This window comes from Macaca mulatta, chromosome 12, assembly GCF_049350105.2.
Source record: "Macaca mulatta isolate MMU2019108-1 chromosome 12, T2T-MMU8v2.0, whole genome shotgun sequence".
In the NCBI taxonomy this organism is placed as follows: domain Eukaryota; kingdom Metazoa; phylum Chordata; class Mammalia; order Primates; family Cercopithecidae; genus Macaca; species Macaca mulatta.
This window is the reverse complement of record NC_133417.1, coordinates 109437403-109459262: the sequence shown is the minus strand read 5'-3', so window position 1 is coordinate 109459262 and position 21860 is coordinate 109437403. Positions and strand designations below refer to the sequence as shown.

The window sequence follows — 21860 nt, the reverse complement described above, 5'->3', positions numbered from 1 at the left end:
TACAGAAAAATTTTTTTTTTCATTAGCCAGGCGTGGTGGCACTCACCTACAGTCCCAGCAACTCAGGAGGCTAAGGTGGGGGAAACTCTTGGGCCTGGGAGGGAGATTCTGCAGTGAGCCGTGATTGCACTACAGAACTCCAACCAGGGTGACAGAGCGGAACCCTGTCCCAAAAATAAAAAAAGAAAGAAAGAAACTACAGTTGACCCTTGAACAATGTGAGTGGTAGTGGTGCTGACCCCCTGTGCAGTCAAAAATCCATATAGAACTTTTTACTCCCTAAAAATTTAACTACTAATAATGTACAGTTGATCAGAAGCCTTACAGATAACATAAACAGTTGATTAACACGTCTTCTGTAGGTTATATGTATTATATACTGTATTCTTAAAATAAGCTAGAGAAAAGAAAATGTTATCAAGAAAATCATAAGGAAGAGAAAATATATTTACTATTCATTAAATGGAAGTGGATCATCATAAAGGTCTTCACCCTCATCCTCGCTATGTTAAATGGGCTGAGTTGGAGGAGAAGGAAGAGGAAGGACTGGTCTTGCTGTCTCAGGGTGGCAGAGGCAGAGAAGGTAGAGGAGGTAGAAGGTGAGCCAAGAAAGATTTATTGAAAAAGTATGTGTGTAAATGGATCATGCAGTACAAATTTGTGTTGTTCAAGGGCCAACTGCATATACTATGTCAGAGAGATGTAATAAGGGAAGTAAAAGGGAAACTTTTCTGTTGTGGAGGGTGGAGTTGTAATTTTATGTATGGTGGAAATGAAAGTCTGCTTTATGAATCTAACTTTTGAACAAACACCTGAAAAAGGAGGACTAGCTATGAAACTATCTAGGGGAAGAGAATTCTAGGCAGAGGGAACATCAAGGACAAAAGGTCTGAGGTATAAGCCTGTCTGGTCACCTGGTATTTTTAAAGAAAAATCAGGAGATCAGTATGGCTGGAGTGGAGTGGCCAAAGGAGAGAGTTACAGAATGTAATTTAGACAGAAAACAAGGTCTAAATCATGCATGGTGGTGTAGGTCATTATTAGAACTGAGAAGCCTCAGAAGGGTTTTGAGTATTCGAAACGTGAGGAACTATAGTGATTTCCAAGTAGAGCTATGGTCAATGTCACACACTAATACTCTGACTCAAATCAAGTGCTATGGTCTAAATGTTTGTATCCCTCAAAATGCATACATTGACATTCTAGCCTCCAAGATGATGGTATTAGGAGGTGGTACCACTGGGAGGTAATTAGGTCATGAGGGCTGAATCCTCATGAAAGGCACTAGTGCCCTTATAAAAGAGTCCTGAGGAGGATCCCTCACTTCTTCCACTGTGTGAGGACACAGAGAGAAGGTGCCATCTATGAAACAGGAAGAGGACCCTCACGGGACACTAAACCCACTAACACATTGATCTCCACAGTCTCCAGAACTGTAAGAAATAAGTGTTTGTTGTTTATAAGCTGCCTTTGCCACCTTACTATGACAGCGTGGAAGGACTAAAACATCAAGTTACTTACTTTTCTGATTAGAGTGTGATGATGTATAGAAAAGTTGTTTTAAAATCACAAATGTGAAAGTTTCTTAAGAAGACTGAGATTAATCTTCTCTCTTAATCTTGACAGATTATTGTGTCCCATTTATATTTGAATCTGAAAACAACCCTACTATAAGCTGCAAGTTTCTTTTCATTGTTGTTAAGTTTAGATTGGTCAAACTATCAGAATTCAAGCTAGTCAATCTCAGATATAAAATGAAAACTATGGGATGCAGTGTAAACATTCATAAGGTATTTATGGTACTGTTTCTTTACTTTCAAGAACATGCCTTATTTTCCAATTATAAACAAGTGAATTGAGTAATAATAGAGTAGCTCAATCAAACTAACTCTCTCTTACAAAAAGAAAGCTGTAAGATCTGGAAAACTATTTTTATACACACATACACACATGCACACACACAATTAAGGGCTCAGAAGAGTGATTAAAAGTAAGCAGAAACTGCAGGGAGGGTTTACTTTGAAAGAGAAATCATAGGCTGGGTGTGGTGGCTCATGCCTGTAATCCCAGAACTTTGGGAGGCCAAGGCGGGGATCACCTGAGGTCAGGCGTTCAAGATCAGCCTGGCCAACTAGTGAAACCCAGTCTCTACTAAATATACAAAAATTAGCTGGGCGTGGTGGTGGGTGCCTGTAATCCCACTCAGGAGGCTACTTGGGAGGCTGAGGCAGGAGAATCGCTTGAACCTGGGAGGTGGAGGTTGCAGTGAGCCGAGAAAGTGCCATTGCACTCCAACCTGGGTGACAAGAGCAAAACTCTGTCAGAAAGAAAGAATGAATGAAAGAAAGAAAGAAAGAAAGAGGAACCATGAAAGATAAAATTTGCAAGTTTGTGGTATTCAGTCTGAAAGTACTGCCTATTCCACAAGAGGCTCAAGTGACAGAAAGCCACAGCTTTACAGGATAAATTAAAAATAAATAAATACATCATAGTCAAACTGCTGAAAAACAAACAAACAAACAAACAAAGATAAAGAGACAATCTTGAAAGCAGACAATGAAAAATGAGATACTCCATACAAGAGAACAATGATAAGAATAACTTCTGACTTCTCTAGAGAAACAGTGGGGGGCAGAAGACAATGGTACATATCTTTAAAGTACTGAAAAACAAAAACTGTTAACCCAGAAGTTTCCATCCAGTGAAAATATCTGCCAAAATTGAAAGCTAAAATAAAACATTTTAACATGAACAAAAACTCAGTGCACTTGTTGCCAGCAGGCTTGCACTACAAAATATGCTGAAAAGAGTTCTTTTGGCTAAAGAAAATGGTATGCTTGAGTCTACATGAAAAAATAAGGATTTCTAGAAATAGAAAATATGTGGATACATCTCAAAGACTTACATGCATACATACATACATACACACACATATGTAATATAGTCAATTCTTGTTATTTATAGTAGTTATGTTCTGTAAAGCAGCTGTGAACATGAAATTAGTGAATTACTGAATTATTGCTCCTAGGGGAAATACAGGATTAGGCTCCTGAAATCCTCTGGTTATAACATATTCATCAACTGATCAATACTTAATCTTGTGTGTTTCTGTTTGAAGACAAGTTATTTTATATATATTGTTGATTCATTAATATTGAACTCGTGGCCAACAGCAGTATAACTCCTGCTTGAAGGAAATTTATCTATCTCACTATTTTCTCACAGCCTTCTTGTGCAAAGACTATTAGCACTTCACCTCACACTTCGGGGACATTTTAAATGGCAAAATCACTGACAAAAAGCACACAAATGCAATGTGGCACTAAATAGACTGCAAAAAAGACACTTATTTATAATGTCTATATAAGAGAGGACTGAGTTAAGAAGGCATGGCTGGGCATGGTGGCTCACACCTGTAATCCCAGCACTTTGGGAGGCCAAGATGGGTGGATCATAAGGTCAGGAGTTTGAGACCAGCCTGGCCAAGATGGTGAAACCCCATCTCCACTAAAAATATTAAAATTAGCTGGGCATGGTGGCAGGCACCTATGATCCCAGTTACTTGGGAGCTGAGGCAGGGAAATCACTTGAACCAGGGAGGTGGAGGTTGCAGTGAGCTGAGATCGCGCCACTGCACTCTAGCCTGGGTGACAGAGCAAGACTGCCTCTCAAAAGAAAAAAAAAACTAGCCGGGCGAGGTGGCGGGCGCCTGTAGTCCCAGCTACTCGGGAGGCTGAGGCAGGAGAATGGCGTAAGCCCGGGAGGCGGAGCTTGCAGTGAGCTGAGATCCGGCCACTGCACTCCAGCCTGGGCGACAGAGCAAGACTCTGTCTCAAAAAAAAAAAAAAAAACTCATTTTTTTCCTTTGGTAACATGTTTAATTTTATTTTTTAATATAATTTTACTTTTATTTTAGATTCGCTGCACATATATGCAAGTTTGTTACATGAATATATTGCATGATGCTGAGGTTTGGGGTACAATTGATCTCTTCACCTGGTAGTGAGCATAGTACCCAATAGATTTTCAACCCTTACCTCCGACCCCAGTAGCGCCCAGAGTCTATTGTTGCCATGTTTATGTCTATGGATACCCAATATGTAGCTCTCACTTACAAGAAAAACCCAATTTTTAAAAAAAGATATTCCAATGACCAATAAGCACTTGAAAAGTGTTCATCATCATTAATCATGGAGGAAAAGCTAATTAAAACCACAATAAGATACCACTACATATGCATCACAATGGTTGAAATTTAAAATATGGGCAAATACCAAATGTGGACAAGGATGTGGGGCAATCAGAGCCTTTGTACATTGCTGGTGGAAAGGTAAAATTGTGTAGCTGCTTTGGAAAACTGATGTGTAGTTTCTTATAAAGTTATATGTACAGTTTCTTATAAAGTTGTACACATATTGGCTCAGAAATTCATTTCTTGTTATTTATCCAACTGAAATGAAAACAAATGTCTACCAAAAGACTTGTGCAAGAGTGTTTACTGCTGCTTTTTTCATAATAGCTGACAATTGAAGACAGCCCGAGTGTCCATCAACAAAAGAATTATAACGAAATACTGCTCAGCAAAAAAGTGATAAACTACCTATACATAAAAAAATGGATAAATCTCAGATATCATACAAAATGAAGAAAAAAGATACATAAATACATAACTATGATTCCATGTATCTGATGTTCTTGAAACAGGCAAAAATTGTCTCAAATAACTTAGAAGTACCATGAAGGAATTTTCTGAGAGATGAAAATATTTAAATGTATAATGAGATGAGGGTTGCATGAGTCTATCCATTCATTACAATTATACAGCTAAGATTTGTCCATTTCAGTGTACACAAACTTTGGCTACAATGGTAAATAATAATAACCAAGTGAGGGGGTGGGGAGAAGGTAAAAATACAGATGGCCTGAGACTAGCAGAATATTGGAATGCTATGGCTTCAATGTGTTTTCCAAAGTTTATGTGTTGAAATCTTAATCCCCAATGCAAGAGTGTTGTGAGGGGGGCGCCTAATGAGAGGTCCTGAGGGCTCTGGCCTCATGAATGGCTTCATGTTGTTATCACAAGATTGACTTTGTTATAAACTCTAGTTCAGCACCCTCTTACTCGCACTCTATCTCTTGCCTTTCATCCTTCTGACATGGGATAATGCACAAAGGTCCTCACTAGACGCCAGTGCCATGCTGCCAGGCTTCCTAGCCTCTAGAAATGTGAACCAAATAAATTTCTGTTCATTATAAGTTGTTCAGCCTGTGGTATTCTGTTATAGCAACACAAAATGAACTAAGAAATTGTTAACACTGGGTGATGGGTATACAGAGAATCAATATTTGATTCTATTTATTTTCTATTTATATTTCTGTATTTGAATTTCTTTTCTAAAATTGTTTTAAAATGTTTAAAAGCCAGCAAAAATCCAATATTAGGGCAGACATTAAAATCAGGCCACTGACCTCAATTTGAGACACATTTTCTATGAGTGTTTAAATTTTTCATTTTCAAGTTCTTTTGAGGGAGACATGCTCCAAAATGATACTTCTTTTATGATTTTACCATTAGCATTCCATCAACAAATATTTGAGTGCCCTCTATGTCCAGATACTTTGCTGAATACCTCTTAGGAAAACCTTCAAAGACGTGGGTGTCACTGGGAATAGGGAGTTGAACAAGTTTTCTTGGGAAAGCCATTAAAGTGTTGGGATTAAGTCGCTCACTTTTAAGGGGCTTCAAAGTATCTGTTTTCTAAGGAATTTCATCTGAAATAAAAGAACACATGGAGTGGGTTTTCCTGAGACGTGAGTTGCCCCAGCTGTTGCCTTCCTTGAATTTCCTCTGTGGCTGCTGCTACCACAACCTGTTCACCCAGAGGGTGTGTGAATGTGTTTTTGTTCTTGGATGTGCATGGACTCCTGTGTTCTTTACCAAAATCTGATGAGGACAGAAAGGGATTTTTCTCTTGTCAAAGCAACTTTTCAGCATTCTTAAGGCTTCCCCTAAGAGAATTTTTGGAAAGGGTAAGGACTGTGACTTCTTCTGTTGACATGATAACAGTTAGAAGCTGGTTCTGGGCTCACATGACTTTCCTGTCCACATCCCCCAGACCCCAAACCTGGGCCTCCTGTAAATGGGATGGATGCAATCTGCAAGTCCCACCCTTCCAGCTTTCCATCTAGTCTTTGCACAGTAATAATGTGAATGGAAGTAGTCATGTGGAGATAGATGGTGAAGAAGTTCAGGACGTGCTACCCCCCAATATGGCAGCTTGGCATTTGAGGAAACAGCAGAAGCAGGAAGGTCTCTTTGACCTTCTCTCATATAAAGAACACATTTTTTTTCTGGTACCATGTTTCATTTTATTTTTTTAATATAATTTCACTCTTATTTTAGATTCAGTGCATACATGTGCAAGTTTGTTACATGAATGTACTGTATGATGCTAAGGTTTGGGGTACAATCGATCTCTTCACCCAGAAGTGAGCATAGTACCCAGTGGAATGGTATTCTCTCCAGAAGCAAGCCATAAAAGAATGCTCTGACTTTCCTCTAACAGAGGCTATAGGACCCTCATTCCACAGGGATCCTTCCTTTGCGCAGAGGAAAGGAATGAAGGTAGAGACGTCAGAGAAGGTTCTGTACAAACAGGCCTTGCTAGATTCCCCTTGGTTTATTACCATTAGACTATACACCCTTTTGTCCAATCATACTTCTGCATGACTGTCTACTCTTCAACAAACCTAATCACAAAAATACAGTTTTTCATGTTTCTTTGGGTCTTTATTTCTGAAGGCTCCCGTGTCACATAAAACTTATATCAAATAATTTTGTACATTTTTATCCTGTTCATTTATCTTTTGTTATAAAGGTCTCAACCAACACCTTGCAATGACTGGGGAAAAGATACTAATTTCTCTCCCCTATAATGGTTTATGTCACATTGGATGATATACAGTTTGGGGACAAATTGACTATTGCTAAAGCCACTTCTCTTAAGGTCCCTAGATGTCGTGAAAGGGAGAGGGAAGGAAAGAGGGGTGAGGGAGGAAAAAGAGAGAGAGAGAAGAGGAAGGAAAGAGAAGAACTTCATCCAGCTGCCTGACAGAGTGGGTCTTAATTACAGTCCTCCACATTACAAAAGGATTATATACACATTCAGATTTAGTAGAGTGGAGAAACTTGCCCTCTCTCCCCAGGAGAAGGAACATTCAGCTTTTCAGGGACTTTGCCTCTCTAGGAGATGATATGGGAAGAGCAATCCACAGTGGAGGAGAGCATTCTGAAAAACCATTCTTTCACTGACACATTCCTAGCAATGCCCAGAAATTCCTAAGAGGAAGGAAGCATTATCAGTTAACAGAGCAGAAATTTGCCTTTTTCTTAAAACACTTAATCTATCCTTTTACCTCATATTAGCAATTCTGACTTGTGTAGTTTCCTTTGGTTTGAAACTATAATTTACTCTTTTTTTCTTTTTTTTTTTTGAAATGGAATCCTGCTCTGTCACCCAGACTGGAGTGCAGTGGTGCCATCTCAGCTCACTGCAGCCTCTGTCTCCCAGGTTGAAGCAATTCTCTGCCTTAGCCTCCCGAGTAGCTGGGATTACAGTTGCCTGGCACCACACCTGGCTAACTTTTTTTTTTTTTTAGTAGAGACGGGGCTTTGTCATCTTGCCCAGGCTGGTCTTGAACTGCTGACCTCATGATCCACCTGCCTCAGCCTCCCAAAGTGCTGGGATTTCAGGCATGAGGCACTGTGCCCAGCCTCATAATTTACTTTTTAAGGCAAGACACCTTTGAGTTTATCCATTTCTCATCTGCTCCTTCCCCTCACACATTAAACCCTCAACTACTTTAGTTAAAATTAAGTTTTCTTTTCTAAGAAGTTTAAGGAAATTGGAGAAGGAAAGGACCTAGGAAGAGGGTCTAGACACCAGAGAGAGCAAAGAAAATTCTTTAAAACCATATCGAAAACTGTCTATCTTGCTTCCTCTTTCTTTCTTTTCCCCTGCCAAGTAAAGCTTTTCCTGATTACAGTAAACACCTTCTTAACAGATCAAAAGGAACGATTTTAAAGTGAGCTGCTTACTCACAAAATTCATTATGGTAATGCCCCATCACAGTGGGCTGAGCGGCTCCCTCAGCAGCCTCGCTTTGATCTGCTGCTGTGGCCTCGCATCTGTTCCTGCAGTTAATCTACATTTTGTTGGCGTCAGACTTTTTCAGGACTTATGCCTCGGGTTTATGAAGCAGCCCAGTAGAATAAGAAGAGCCAGCCTAGAGGCAGAATTTTCCCTCCACATTTTAAAAATATACATTTTGAAACATCAGTCCCAACATATGTTAGATATTGAGCTCTTCCTTCCCACCCAGGTGAATTGAGCACTTTTACTACTGTCTGTGAAATTCACCCTATGGTAGAGCTGTCTTAACACTGTAGCGCTCATGTCTGCAATGCAGGTTTCTTGCAGAGCATAATTTATTATTAATGATATAACAATGTAGAGTGTGCCAGCTTCCTAAACCTCAAAGTACCTTACAGACGCATAACAAAGAGTGCCAGGCCACTTACCTATGCGTTAAATAGTGCCACCCTAACCTGAAAGGAGCCACCTCTAAAAAGAAAGTCATTTTGCCTGTGTGGTGCCCGGGACTTCCCCAGGCTGGTATCGGTGCCGGAGATGGAGACTGCAGCAAGCGACTGGGACTCTCTAATTTGCGATGATATAACTTTGACCTTTAGAAAGACAGAGCATTTTGATCTGATTTCTGCAAATGATTTACCTGGGGGTATCTCTCTGTTGTTCAGTGTCCTACTCAATAAAACTGATGGAAAATAGCCTGTTTTGTTTTACCATCTGCCTGCATCTCTTGAATCAGCGACTGCCCAACTCAGCCTTCTGAATACCATTTCTCAGTTCTCACTCTCTTTGATATCTCTGAAGTATTAGAAATGTTGTTCATCAGCCGGGTGCAGTGGCTCACGCCTGTAATCCCAATACTTTGGGAGGCCGAGGCAGGTGGATCACCTGAGGTTAGGAGTTTGAGACCAGCCTGGCCAATGTGGTAAAACCCCATCTCTACTAAAAATACAAAAATTAGCTGGGTGTGGTGGCGGGTGCCTATAATCCCAGCTACTTGGGAGGCTGAGGCACAAGAATCAAGAATCGCTTGAACCTGGGAGGCAGAGGTTGCAGTGAGCTGAAATCCCACCACTGCACTCCAGCCTGGACAATAGAATAAGACTCTGTCTCAAAACAAACAAACAAACCAAAAAACAAACAAAAAAAACTATCAGGCTGGGTGAGTGGTTTTCGCCTGTAATCCCAGCACTTTGGGAGGCCAAGGCAGGCGGATCACCTGAGGTCGGGAGTTTGAGACCAGCCTGACCAACATGGAAAAACCCCATCTCTACTAAAAATACAAAATTAGCCGGACATGGTGGCATGTGCCTGTAATCCCAGCTACTAGGGGGGCTGAGGCAGGAGGATCGCTTGAACCTGGGAGGCGGAGGTTGCAGTGAGCTGAGGTCGCGCCATTGCACTCCAGCCTAGGCAACAAGAGCGAAACTCTGTCTCAAAAAAAAAAAAAAAAAAAAAAAGAACTATCAATCATCCTCTTTCAAAATCTCTGTCCTCTCCTGGCTTCTATAATGCTAGACTCTCTTTATTCTTCTCCCCTTTTTATTTATTCTGTTAACATTTCCCAGTTAGGACATCCATTTTTGGTCCCTAATTTCTGTTTCTCCATGACCATTAACAGAGCCCTCTCTCTTGCTAAAATAAGGATGATGGTGGTGAAGTAAATGCTTGTATACCTGCTGCGTTTTATAATTCCAGTGTTTCCACATGATCTCCTCTTACCTCACAGAAACCCCACAAACTGGTTGGGACACCTCATCACATGTCATTGCTGTCACTTATTTCCTGTTCTGCTTGCTGGACTGTGTGCTCTGTGAGGGTGGGGCCGTGCCTGTCCTAGCTCAGTAACCACCTTGCACACAGTGAGTGCTGATGGAATTATGATCAGGCTTATTTTACATATAACACTGCATTTTACAGCTAACCCTGATGCTTAGAGAGATTTGCTCACAATCACAAAGCATAGGAATGTTAAATACTGACTAGATCTCTGAATTCAAGTCTATCTTTTTACTTACTAAACTACTTTGCAAAGGACAGCGAGACCTGTATTTCTTCCTGTCGCACTACATGACCAACGGCCAGTCTTCAGAAATTCGTGGAAGGGAACTGCAGAGTTTATCTACCCCTGATTCCCAGGTTTACCTGATCATGAGCATCTCTTGAAATACTTACATAATGGAAGTTTCTGCTCCTCACCCTAGTTCTGCAGCATACAAATATCCAGAGGATAGGCGGAGGAAATTGGATGTATACACAGCTTCTCCCTGTCATTCTGTCCACATGACTTCTATGGGGCTGCTAGACCTGGCTTCAACTCCAAAGTGGGGATAAAACCCAAGGGACTCAAAGGGACACCACTTTGGAGCAGAGATAAAAGAAGAGACACCCAGCTCTACATTTGTAAGTGATTCTTATCAATAGGGAGATTTAGGAAACACAATTTCAAACTGATGTATCTTAAAATGTGATCAGCATCATCTGGGAACTTACTGGAAATGCAGATTCTCAGGCCCAGCTCTCACCCTGTTGAATCTGAAATTGAATCTAAAGATGAGGTCCAGCAGTCTGTGCCTTAACAAATCCTTCCAGGTGATTCTGATGCATACTAAGATATGACATGCGTGGCTGGACACAGTGGCTTATGCCTGTAATTCCAGCACCCCGGGAGGCCGAGGCAAAGCAGATCTTTTGAGCCCAAAAGTTTGAGACCAGCCTGGGCAACATGGTGAAATCTCGTATCTACAAAAAATACAAAACTAAATCAGCTGGGCATGGTGGCACACATCTGTAGTCCCAGCTACTTAGGAGGCTGAGGTGGGGAGATTGCTTGAGCCCAGGAGGTCAAGGTAGCAGTGAGCCGTGATTGTGCCACGGCACTCCAGCCTAGGCAATAGATCAAGACTGTCTCAAAAAAAAAAAAAAAGGAGGTTGTCTTCTAATACCATACTAAACAGATGAGGCCAGTTCTAATTTTCGGAAAGTGATGACACAACCTCTTCAGTAAACTTTTCCAGCACTCAAAGTCGTTGTCACCAGGAAACTAAATCTCTCTTGCTCTTTGTGAAGCCCATTTTTTTCTTGTTCTGAACCCAGTCCTTCATAAATTTAGGTTTTACATCACTTCATGAATCAGACAGTTCATGTTCATATTTCTTAAAAGCTATTTTTATTACTTGATTATATTGATGCTTTTGTGAGGAAGCTCTCCACTACATTGTATCATCCAATTAAGCAATTAAGCAAATATCTTGTCTGCTTGGCCACAATTCTATGCAAACAATGCCCAGCACTGGGCTTGGTATGGACAAAGAGCTCAGTAAATATTTGTTAAATTTTTTAAAAAAAGGAACTCTTTGGCTGTGATCATGGTATTTTGGTCAGAGGTTGTCAGCGGAGGAGGACAGAATTCTCAGGGCCTACGCTCCTTGCTCTGCAGGTCAATATCACTGGCTTGGTCCTCCTTGGTATCCATTGTGCCCACTTCATGCCTTTTGCTCCAGCCTTTGCCATCTTACTTGCCTCCTTGCCTGGGGCCCAGACTTTGAGACACTTCCCTTGCTGCATTTCATTTCATTTGGGTCTAGTCACTTTAACTCACTTGGATTTCTGATCCTATTACTTCCCAAAGTGTTGGTGACCCCAGTTCACCATCACCTACAGGTGTAAATATTGGGTCTTCCATCTTTAATTCTGTTCCAAAGTGGAGCCCTTGTTAAGTCATTCTTCATCGCTACCACTGGGGCTGAAGTCACAGTCAGCAAACCTAGAGAACCCCTGTGGATGAAATGGTAGAGAAAGAGAAATAGGGTACATGCCAAATTGAATCACATGTGTGGGGATAGTCTGTTATTAACATGCATTTAGCATTTGGGAATTCTAAGTACTTAATACATGTCAATAACTGTAATAATAATATATATCTCGAGGAAATGGCATTGTGTTTACATGCTCCCTGCCTGGGTGGCTATTTAACACAGTCAGTTGGACATCTGGACTCAGGCCACTTGGTCACTAGCCTGGTTTTTGCTAAAGAGTGACTGCAGCTTCTATAGCCCACAAACCCCTTGTTATGTTGCCCAGCACCCTGCAGGGAGATGCAGTTGTCCAGTGAACCTATTTAAGCAAAGGACCATGCATGGAGTTTCCCAGGTGGCATTTGAAAAGCTAATCCTTCCATTTTTAACAACAACTACAAAAGGAAATGAAGAAAAATGCAGTGCACTGTGAGAATCAATTGAGATGGGAAATATTCAATAATTTATAACATTCATACAGCATGTTTTCCTATAAAATTTTACACAAATTGAATCTTCATTTTTATATCAGAGAATCTTCCTACCTCATAACTGCATGGCTGTTAGTTATGTGCTTAGTTAGCTGGAAGTCTGGAAAAGAAAATGGTTATTGATGGGTTAGAGCCTTCCCATGGAGAGGGACATTACTGAGGCAGTATATGAAGCAGAAAGAGCACTACTCTTGGCATCAGGACATCTGGGTTTGATGATAGCCTCCCCAAATTACTAATTTCATGATGTTAGATGTTTCTCAAATCCTTTTTTTTTATTTTTTTTTATTTTTTTGAGACGGAGTCTCACTCTGTCACCCAGGCTGGAGTGCAGTGGCCGGATCTCAGCTCACTGCAAGCTCCGCCTCCCGGGTTCACGCCATTCTCCTGCCTCAGCCTCCGGAGTAGCTGGGACTACAGGCGCCCGCCACCTCGCCCGGCTAGTTTTTTTGTATTTTTTAGTAGAGACGGGGTTTCACCGGGTTAGCCAGGATGGTCTTGATCTCCTGACCTCGTGATCCGCCCGTCTCGGCCTCCCAAAGTGCTGGGATTACAGGCGTGAGCCACCGCGCCCGGCCTCAAATCCTTTCTAAGCTTCAGTTGCTTCCACTGTAAAATGGGAACAAAGGTTCTTTTCCTACCCATTTGCAGAGATGTTTTGAGAAAGTAAGAAATTACACAGACATATACAAATCTATAATCAGATTTTGCTATAATAATGCATAACAATCTTAACATTTTAGTGATTTGCAACAACATATATTTTTCCTTCATGGGTTTTTTGATCAGCTGTGGCTCATCTGAGCTGGGCTGGGCTTAGGTTCAAGTCTGCTTAGGTGTCTCTCATTCCATGACCCAGGCTTAATATGGAATGGCTATTTCGTTTATGTTCTTCTCATGGCTTTTGACTGCTGTGGAAAAGAGCAAGTGGAAACTTGATATGACTGTTAAAGTCTGAGCTTGAGGCTAACATTTGACTGGTCAGTGCAAGTCCCTTGGCCAAGACCAGTGTCAACAGGGAAGTGAAACATCTTCAGCCCACAGAGAAGGCCATGGGCGGGAGGAAAGAAAGAATTTTGAACAAATACAATATTATAATTTATCACAGTGAATGGAATTGTTCTGAAAACTATTAGGTAACATTCAGATGTGGGGGTGGTAATAATGATTACTTTAGCCTTGGATGATTAACAGTCTTAAGTCGTCTTATAAAAATGAGATTTGGGGTTTTGCAGGGGGAGAAAAGCACTCAAGCATAGGCTGTGTCGTATAAACATTACAGTTCATTGTCAAGGCCTTCAAGGATCCATTTCCAGCTAAGTAAGCATGCATCTATAGTTAAACCGATATGGGTTGGAAGATACTATGATGTTAGACAGGGTCTGATCAGTGAGCACAGCTGCTAGAGTCTTTTCAGTTCCTCACAGGAGATGCATCAAACGTGGTGGATTCTGTGTGTTCAGGGAAAGGAACTGCCAGGTCACATCACAGGAAGCTCAAATTGAGGGCTTACATGATCCATACTACAAGCCATATCACATGAAAAGCCAGTGTGATTTTCTTGTGTATGGTCACATGCCACATAATGATGTTTCCCGAATATATGAGAGTGGTCCCATAAGATTATAATATTGTATTTTTTTTTCTGAGGTGGGGTCTCGCTCTGTTGCTCAGGCTGGACTACAGTGGGGCAATCTCGGCTCACTGCAACCTCCGTCTTCCAGGTTCAAGCAATTCTCCTGCCTCAGCCTCCCAAGTACCTGGGATTACAGGCATCCACCACCACACCCAGCAAATGTTTGTATTTTTAGTAGAGGTGGGGTTTCACCATGTTGGCCAGACTGGTCTCGAACTCCTGACCTCAAGTGATCCACCTGCCTTAGCCTCCCAAAGTGCTGGAATTACAGGTGTGAGCCACTGAGCCCAGCCTAAGATTATAATAATGCATTTTTACTGTACCTTTTCTGTGTTTAGATACAACACTTACCACTGTATTGCAACTGCCTATGGTAATCAGTACAGTAACATGCTGTACAGGCTTGTAGCCTAGGAGTAATAGGCTACATCATATAGCCTAGGTGCGTACCATCTAGGTTATATTACCTAGGTTTGTGTAAGTATAGCCTATGATGTTGGCATAACCACATAACCACAAAATTGCATAGCAAACCATTTCTCAGAATGTATGCCCATCATTATGCAATGCATACTGTAGTTGGGAAAACTGCCTTTCACAAGCCATGTCACTTGGCTCCAACGGGTCTTTAGTAGGTAATATAATGACTAGTCACTCCACCTGGCAAGTTGTGCTGCTGTTGCATGACATTGACCTGATTGAGGGCACATGTGATCAGCTGTCTCTTGTCATACCAGGCTATCATACCTCTCTAAATCTGGAAGTAGAGAAAAGGCATTGAAATGGTTTCATGTCTTTGTGAATTTAATCCTGTCATTTCTATTGATCACTTTGGCTGTGGAGACCAAGAAGGAGAAAAGGACAGGTAAGAGGCAAAGCGGGTCTGGGCAAAGGAGAAGTGATCTGGCAGGATTTGACCCTGCTCAAAAGTAGGAAGCAAAAATAGTATCATGAGGGGAAAAGACTAAGGTTTGAAATTCTGGACCTCTGTTTCTTTATCTAGAAAATGAGCATAAGAGTATCTGTTTTGCAAAATTGTTGTGAGAATTCAATGAGATGTTGTATATGGAAGTTGTTATCACTGTATCTAGCATATAGTAAAAGATCAACTCATATCAGACTCTTCACTTTCCAATGTAGGGGCCCAAGGAAAACTTCGCCTTCTCCCTCTGAAGGTTTGTTGAAAATCACTGACAAGAGGCAGATTAATAGGAGAAAAAGCATACAAATTTATTTTTAATGTGCACATGGGAGTCTTCGGAATGAAGACCCAAAGACACAGGAGAGTTTGTCTATTTTTATGCTTAGGCTCAACAAAGTGTGAATAGTCATATGAAGATACGATTGGACAAAAAGGGTCTGATCTAATGCTAACAGCCTAAGTGGGGAAACCCAGCAAGGGCTGTCTGTGTAGATTCTTCTTGGCCGGTCTGAGTATCTATTCCTTTCTTCTGGGTATGGGGCAGAATCCTCTGGAATGGGGGGCTGATGACCTACAGTCAAGCAAGGTAGATCAGATCATTTCTTTATGGCTAGCTTTTACTCAGAAAGGTGGAAGGGGGGATTAGAGTAATATTTTTGGGTTTTTTGGCTGGTATTGGGGAAAGAGGAGTTCTGCTTTCTATGACATCCCTTGGGGAAAAGGGGTTCTGGGGGTTCTACTTTTTCTGGCTGGCCCAGAGGGAGAACTGGACTGAGACAGGAGAGCAGGAAAAGGTCAGGGAAAAACTTTTGCTTCTGAAGCTGCTTCTGAGGCTTTCACTTTGGGTTATTGTTTTCTGAGTCCCCACACCAACATAATAGGGGTGTTCTCCAATTCCCAAATGAAAAAAATAGAGAAAGAAAGCTGATCAAATATGATGTGTTTCATAAGGAACTATGCTCTCAGAAAATACTATTAGTTACCATGGACTATTTCTATCCAAACTTAAAAAGTCATAGAACAAAGATATCAGGAGGAGAAAGATGTATCTTTCTTTATAAACCATTCTGAGGATTACATGAGTTAATACATGAAAGTAGTTTGAATAGTGCCTGGCACAGGGTAAGAGCTCAATTAATGTTAGTAATAGTAGTAGTAGCTAGTATCATTAATTTTGGCTGAATTGGCTACACAAATTTCTTGCAAAGAGCTGACCAGTCTCATTACTGATGGAGCCCAAGCTTAATAATTCAAAGTCTCAGATGGAGAAAGTGAGTGCAGGAGGCAGAAAGAGAGAAATGAATGGTTTGGCTCTGAACACCATTGTTTCTGGTACTGGGGCACTGATCCTCTTTATGGCTACCGGGAAAATTAAACTAATTTGACAGTCATGTGGACTGTTTCCAGAGTGCCAATATTCTGGGGGACTACACTTGCCTCGGAAGGAGGTCCCCTGGCCAGTTTCCAAGAGGATTGGCAGAAAATTCCAGTCAGTTGTTCAGGTTTAGAATTAAATTTCTAAGGGAAATCGATTTGTGTTTATTTGTTTTCATTTCTTCAATATAGGGGCAGCTGTAAAAATAAAGAAGCTATAAAAATAATGCACAGAAGAACATTAGAAATTAAAAAGCATTATAATTATCAGGACTTTAAAACACTACTGTTGCTATTCTAGTTCCCTCTCTATAGATGTTTCTCCATCAAACGGTCTCTGTGTGTAATGGTCTCTCCCCATTTCTGCACGTGTGTAAACTGTAAGAGAATGTCACTGAAGACTCACTTTCTCACTACTAGAAATAAAAACGGGAGATTTCTCCATCTCTGTTTGGACCCTAGAACCGGTGTTAGAACTATGCCTCCTGGTGATACACAGTTTTGGCAGCTTTTCTCTACCTTTTTGGTACTAAAGGCTCATGAACTCAGACAGGATTTCGAAGGAATTTCAGCTGGACGGGAAAAGGAAAGGAAGTATGCTGGCAGATTATGTTTTTGTGACCAGTTCTTCACAACTGCAACAAAAAATAAACAAGACTCAGATATGATGGCTCAGATTCCCTCCCAACTTGGGAAGACGGTAAGGAATGGAGATCATGGTCCACCCATGTACCTGCCCCATCTTCTTTTTTTTTTTTTTTTTTTTTTGAGATGGAGTCTCACTCTGTCACCCAGGCTGGAGTGCAGTGGTACAATCTCAGCTCACTGCAACCTCTGCCTCCTGGGTTCAAGTGATTCTTCTGCCTCAGCCTCCCAAGTAGCTGAGACTACAGGCATGCGCCACCATGCCCAGCTAACTTTCGTATTTTAGTAGAGACAGGGTTTCACTATGTTGGCCAGGATGGTCTTGATCTACCCACCTCGGCCTCTCAAAGTGCTGGGATTACAGGCGTGAGCCACCATGCCTGGCCATACCTGTCCCATCTTATTCATCACTACCTCTTTCCAGGACAGGTGTGTCTGGAGCTGTAGTGCTTTACCTGGCCTCCTGAGTTTTCCTTGCAGTAAGAACTTGAGACCAGAGCCTCCTCTCTCAGGTTCATGTTGAAGTAAGGGACTCAGACAGGGTTACAAATCCAAAGGCTACTTAAAAAAATATATCAGCCTGTACGACCCCACAGCAGCTAAATTAAGTTTGGGGAAAACAGATAGGACATCAAGAGGTTGACAGTTTGAGTCAATAGAAGGGAGTTCTCAAAGCTCTAAAGAAGTGTCTCTGTTTTGGAGACCATAGTTCTGAGTTTCAATAGAGTCCCTGGAAGGCAGTTGCTTCAGTCCTCAGTAGTGACATGTTTTTGTCATAGCAAGCCATGTCTCTGTGAAGGCCATGTGGCCAGACAGGAACCGTGTCTCTTGGGAAGTGGGGCCTGGTGGGGTGGCTGGATGTGAGTGCACTTTCACTGAAACATGTTTTCCTCCCTGCTTCTTCAGCTATTTGTTCTCTGTCAGCAACTTCACAGGTGGCCTTGGCTCCTAAAATCCGGTCATCCAAAGATCATGATCAAAGAGAACCCTCTGCACAGATTGCAAGGACCACCTGCCTAGATGAGGCCTCAGTCGGCATCCTCCCCCTCCCATTTCCAATGTCCAGCATTTCACGTAATTTTCTCCTCTTTGCTCTGCTACAAGCTCCAGGCATCCGTTTGTGTTATTAGATTTACGTATGCAGGTCAACAGCACACATCACCAACCCACCTCACAGCTGGGAGGGTTGTTGTGGAGTCTTTTTTCTACTTGATGTTTTCATTTTGGCTCATGTCTTCCTCCTTCTCAAGGCAGTGGCATAAAGGATCATTAAGGTAAGGCAGCTGAGAACATGAAGCAGGGTTTATCATGAAACCAAAGACTAAATCTCCGCAGTCACCAGCCCTGGCACGAACTTGCCTATCCCTGGGCTTCTGTGTGCCTGGAAAGGACGACTCTTGCTTTAAAGAAGTCATTCCCCTGTGGCAAGGGGCGGAGGCTGCTAAGATCAGATGTGCCGTGGCGCTAATGCTTTGAGTTTACAAGATGCTGTCTGTGAAATGCCCTGCAGCTTTATTTCTCTCTCCTGGATGCATGAAACGCTGGAAGGGCCAAGGATGGGGCTGGTATTAATAGAGTAAAACCTCAACTAATTGCAGAGCATGTGCTGCAATATCCTCTTTGATACCAGAAACTATGTCAGCAGAGGTAGAAGTAATATAGAGACACATGGAGGCATTTAGGATGTCAGAAAGAGGGAGTTATAAAAATAAATTAGTTAAGCTAGCAACAAATGAGCTGGAAATGTAAAACACACATCTGAATCTCTTGGGTCAAAGATAGGGAAGGGAAGGAGATTGGTTCAAATTGGGAGAGGGAGGCGCTCAACATGTAAAGAAAAGGAAAGGAGAAATGGCTGGAGGGTTTGCAGAGCAGAGGCCTGTGAAGCGCAAAGAAGAGAACAGAGAGAAAGGCCAGAGTCAGAGTGAGCCAGGAGGCATCTAACAGACACACATGGAAGCCCCCAACATCTCCTGGAAAGAGGCTTCCAACAGCCACAAGCTGCTGGAACACTGGCCCACCCTACCCAGGGAAGTGGAAAGAGCTGGGAAAATCCGTTCTGAGCCCCAGGCAAAGGACAGAATTAGCTTGACCCTCAGAAGCTCCATGTTCTTCTATACTCACTCCTAACCTCAAAGGTTTGAGTCACAAAGACACAGACTCACATGTGTACGCATACAAGCACATGCACGCACGCATACACGTTACAACCGCCACTACCCGCTCACCACCCCCAGCCAGAAAAACCTCAACAACCTGGAGGAGAGAAAAGCCCAGTTTACTGGGATGCATAGTAGGTTTTTGTTGAGAGATGGATCTCATGGATTATCTTAGTTTTTATTTTCTCTCTTGAAAGAAATTATGTGATTTCTTTTAAGTGTAGAAAAGCAAGGAGAATTGTAGTTATGGTTCATTATTTTGTGAGCTGAGTTTATTTACTTTACATAGTACCTTAGCAGCTATAGTTTCTACTATTTAGAAGTTTTCTGCCACACTAGGGAACTTGGTGGGAGGGTTCAGAGCTAACCCCAGCGCCCTTCCTAAGCTCCTACTCCGTCCTCCTGCTTGCTGAGATCAGAGTTTACTTTCTGGAGCTTTTGTGTCCCAATTATAGACATAGACTTTAAACACATAGGCCTGGTTAAGTGACACATTGACGAAAAGTCATTCGCCCTGATGAGTTTGTCAGTCAGCAAGGTTAAGTGGCTGAGTGAAAATTGTTTTCAGTTGGGGAAGGGTTGTTTGGAGTTCAGGGGTTTAGAATTGAATTTCTAAAGCAGGGATGGGAGATGACATCAAGTGAGGAAAAAAAAAAAAAAAGTAAAGAAAGAGATGTAACTAGGGTACTAAAATATTCTAATTTTTGCTCCTTGTCCAGGGAGCAGACAGAAACTGTGTCTAGTAGCATTTAATTCACATACCCCAAATACTGCATTATTCATAAAGCTTTGTGTTTTGCTTTCATTTGTTTGGTGTTACAAGGTGAATTCACTCATTTAATAAACGCTTGTTGAGTGTCCATATATGAGCCAGGGTGACAAGGTAGGTCTTGTATTATGCACTCTTTGACAAGTCTCTTTCTTGGTGATTTTGTTCATAAGAGTAATTCTGTGATTGAATGTAGTTATTAAGATGAATACAGACAGAGGATCATTCTTTAGGATCATGTACATAGACCCACAGAACCCAGATTTGTCAAGGATATGAACAATCATTTGTCCAGTTTTTCCATCTGTGACATGATCTCACACTAACACCCCTATTAAATATGCTCTTGTGCATTTCTCCCTGAATACTTTCAGCAGCAAAGAGCTTACCATCTCTCAAACCACCAGGCTCTTCTTTACGGTGGTTCACATTGTTACAGAATTCTTTTTTTATACTGAACTAAAAGTTATCTCTCTCTGACTCCTTTTTGTTGGGTCCCATTTTTTTTCCCCACCATTTACCCAGAATGTCTCCTTTTTCTCCCATGTGACAGCTGTTTTCCTACTTGAGGATAACCTTTATGTATTTCCCATCATCGAGTCTCTTCTCCAGACTCTACAGGCTACATTCATTCAAGCATTCTTTGTAAACCATGATTTTTGACTCCCTTCGCCAACCTTGGTGACCTATGGTTTATTGATGGCCTTCTGAAAACATGGCACAAAATGTTCCAGGCATGGTTTCTGACCAGCTTAGGCTATAGTGGAGTTTCACTCCTCTTATCTGGAAGAATCTTCCTTGATTAATGAGCAATGAGTTGGTATCGCCTGGTCTGGACACTTCCTCACATGCTTGGCTCATACTGGACTTACAGGATACCATGGTCATCTCCACATGTCTGGCCTTCAGGTACATCTCTGCCATCCATACACAGTCACTGGTTTTCTGGACCCAAACACAGGCTGCACTCTTTCCCCTATTAAATGTCATCCTTTGAGAACAAACATATTGTTATAGCTGGCTGAGATTGTTTGGGAATCTATTGTTGTCACTGAACACAATAAATCTCTCCTAGTTTCATTTATGGGTCCACCATGACCGGCATGTCATCTATATCCTTGACCAACTTATGATAACTGTTGAACAGGACAATATTTCTTTCTTTATGAGGAAGCCAAGCCATCACCAGAAACAACATAAAAATCTCTCTCCATTCTGGACATTGACAGTTAGCATATGAATCAACATTGACTTGATGACAATATAATTTAATAATTAAATACCAATGCAATGGTTTTATTTTGGCAACCCAGTTAGTGGTAAACTGCACTTTAACCTAATCATCATAGTTTGTATCAGAATTTTGTTTTTAATGGATTAATGCTCCTTGAAAAATTTTGGTGAATTTGTACAAGATTTCCAGTAAAATGGTTGAATCCAATGATTCCAAAGTTAATTCCAGGTCTGACCTCTTCCATGTTTTAGCCTAACAATGTAACTGACTGCTGGATATCATAGAATTTTCTATTTTGTACTATATTTATTTATGAATATATTACCTCTCCTGTGGCAGCATAAGTTCCTTGAAGGCATGTATCAAATTGTGATTCCTATTTACATTGCATATAGAATCTAATATAGCACTTTAAACAGTAGGTGCTCAATAAATGATTGTTGGATGATTGAATCATTGTAATATAGACATAGAGTAATACTATGGGCTTCACAGAAGTACTTTAGGACTATGTAGTACTTTGAGGTTCTCAGACAAAATATAACCTCATGAGTATATATTTTTCTTCCAGATTCAAAGTAAGCACAGGTCCCTCAGCTTCATGATCTGTGAATAAGAAATATTTGCCTTTAAGATAGCCTGAGGCTTCTCATTCAGTACAGCAAACTTTTTTTCTTAGTATA

At 41.4% G+C, this 21860-nt stretch overlaps 1 long non-coding RNA gene across 1 annotated transcript; it reads left to right on the top strand.

Annotated features, from left to right (window-relative positions):
- The first annotated feature begins 16788 nt into the window (after positions 1 to 16788).
- Positions 16789 to 21630, top strand: LOC144333323 (uncharacterized). The gene is made up of 2 exons (XR_013401901.1): positions 16789 to 17070; positions 17922 to 21630. It is a non-coding gene; the product is annotated as an uncharacterized LOC144333323 (long non-coding RNA).
- The last annotated feature ends 230 nt before the right edge of the window (positions 21631 to 21860 follow it).